At 34.6% G+C, this 2,292-nt stretch overlaps 1 non-coding gene across 1 annotated transcript; it reads right to left on the bottom strand.

Moving 5' to 3' along the window:
* Window positions 1-1,955: 1,955 nt before the first annotated feature.
* Window positions 1,956-2,063, bottom strand: LOC130952719 (small nucleolar RNA R71). The gene has a single exon (XR_009074897.1). It is a non-coding gene; the product is annotated as a small nucleolar RNA R71 (small nucleolar RNA).
* Window positions 2,064-2,292: the final 229 nt, after the last annotated feature.

Below are 2,292 nucleotides of genomic sequence, written 5' to 3'. Positions count from 1 at the left end.
CATCATCAATTTAGCTCTTGAATGCAATGTCCTGCTGAAGCTTAGCCGGCCATGTCTAATTCCTTTAGACTAAAGCTTTAGACTAACATTGCATGATTCCTGGAATTCTCATTAAGAATTTTGATACCTTTATTTTTCTTTTCACCTAATTTTCGAAAAATCCAAAAAAATTATAAAATCATGAAAACCAAAAATATTTCTTGTTTAAGTCTAGTGTCTCATTTTAAGTTTGGTGTCAATTGCATGTTTCTGTTCTTCTTGCATTTTTCGAATTTATGCATGTGTCTTCATTAATCTTCAAGTTGTTCTCGATGATTTCCTTGTTTTGATCTTTGAATTCTATTGACTTGAGTGTTTTGTTGTTTTCTCATATGCATTCTCATTTAGTTAATGTCAGTAGTGTACAAACTGCTAAGTTTGGTGTCTTGCATGCATTGTTATTTGATTTTAGTTGCAATTTGATTATTCCTCATTATTAAAAATCCAAAAATATTTTTAATTTGTGTCTTTTCAAGTCAATAATACAGAGAATTGAAGATTCAGAACATACTGCAGAGGAATTATACAGAAAAAGCTGGGCATTCAAAAATGCCCAGTGAAGAAGACAGACTGGCGTTTAAACGCCAGCCAGGGTGCCTGGCTGGGCGTTTAACGCCCAAAAGAGTAGTAGTTTGGGCGTTAAACGCCAGAATGTGCACCATTCTGGGCGTTTAACGCCAGGATGGCAAAGGGGGAAGATTTTGTTTTCAAAATCAATTTTTTTCAAGTTTTCAAAGTTTTTCAAAATCAAATCTTTTTCAAACCATATCTTTTCAATCAAATATTTTCAAAATCAATTTTTTTTCCTTTTTCAAAGATACTTACTAACAATTAATGATTTGATTGAACATTTTTTGCCTTTTCTGTTGAGGAAGGTTTTATGTTTGAATCATATCTTTTCTTGTTAGGCAAGTCATTAATTTTTAAAATCAAATCTTTTTAAAATTGTTTTCAAATCATATCTTTTAAAATTGTTTTCAAATCATATCTTTTAAAATTGTTTTCAAATCATATCTTTTTAATCACATCTTTTTCAAAATAAGTTTTCAATCAAATCTTTTTAATTTCTAATTTCAAAATCTTTTTCAAAAATTACTTGATTTCTTTCCCACTCTTGGTTTTCGAAAATTAATTAGTGTTTTTCAAAATGTTTTCAAAATCTTTTACTTAATTTTCGAAAATTACTTCCCTTCTTCTCACATCCTTCTATTTTTGGACTAACACTATCCCTTAATGCAAAATTCGAACTCCATCTTCTTTGATAAGTTCGAATTTTCTACCTCTGTCTTCCATTTTTCTTCCTCTGACACCTCAAGGAATCTCTATACTGTGACATAGAGGATTCCATATTTTCTTGTTCTCTTCTCTTTCATATGAGCAGGAACAAAGACAAAGGCATTCTTGTTGAAGCTGACCCTGAACCTGAAAGGACCTTGAAGCAAAAGCTAAGAGAAGCTAAGGCACAATCCTCAGTAGAGGACCTAACCGAATTCTTCAAAGAAGAAGAACCTATGGCAGCCGAAAATAACAACAATGCCAACAATGCAAGGAAGGTGCTGGGTGACTTTACTGCACCTACTCCTGACTTCTATGGGAGAAGCATCTCTATCCCTGCCATTGGAGCAAACAACTTTGAGCTTAAGCCTCAATTAGTTTCTCTAATGCAACAGAATTGCAAGTTCCATGGACTTCCATTGGAAGATCCTCATCAGTTTTTAGCTGAATTCTTACAAATCTGTGACACAGTCAAGACTAATGGGGTAGACCCTGAGGTCTATAGACTGATGCTATTCCCTTTTGCTGTAAGAGACAGAGCTAGGATATGGTTGGACTCACAACCTAAAGAAAGCCTGGACTCTTGGGAAAAGCTAGTCAATGCCTTCTTGGCAAAGTTCTTTCCACCTCAAAAATTGAGTAAGCTTAGAGTGGAAGTCCAAACCTTCAGACAGAAGGATGGTGAATCCCTCTATGAAGCTTGGGAAAGATACAAACAATTAATCAGAAAATATCCCTCAGACATGCTTTCTGAATGGAGCATCATAGGTATTTTCTATGATGGTCTCTCTGAACTGTCCAAGATGTCTTTGGATAGCTCTGCTAGAGGATCTCTTCATCTGAAGAAGACGCCTACAGAAGCTCAAGAGCTAATTGAAATAGGTTGCAAATAACCAATTCATGTACACTTCTGAAAGGAATCCTGTAAACAATGGGACTAGTCAGAAGAAAGGAGTTCTTGAGATTGACACTCTGAAC

Source organism: Arachis stenosperma, chromosome 9 (assembly GCF_014773155.1).
Source record: "Arachis stenosperma cultivar V10309 chromosome 9, arast.V10309.gnm1.PFL2, whole genome shotgun sequence".
Lineage (NCBI taxonomy): Eukaryota > Viridiplantae > Streptophyta > Magnoliopsida > Fabales > Fabaceae > Arachis > Arachis stenosperma.
The sequence above is the reverse complement of the archived record's forward strand: the minus strand, read 5'-3'. Positions and strand labels throughout refer to the sequence as shown.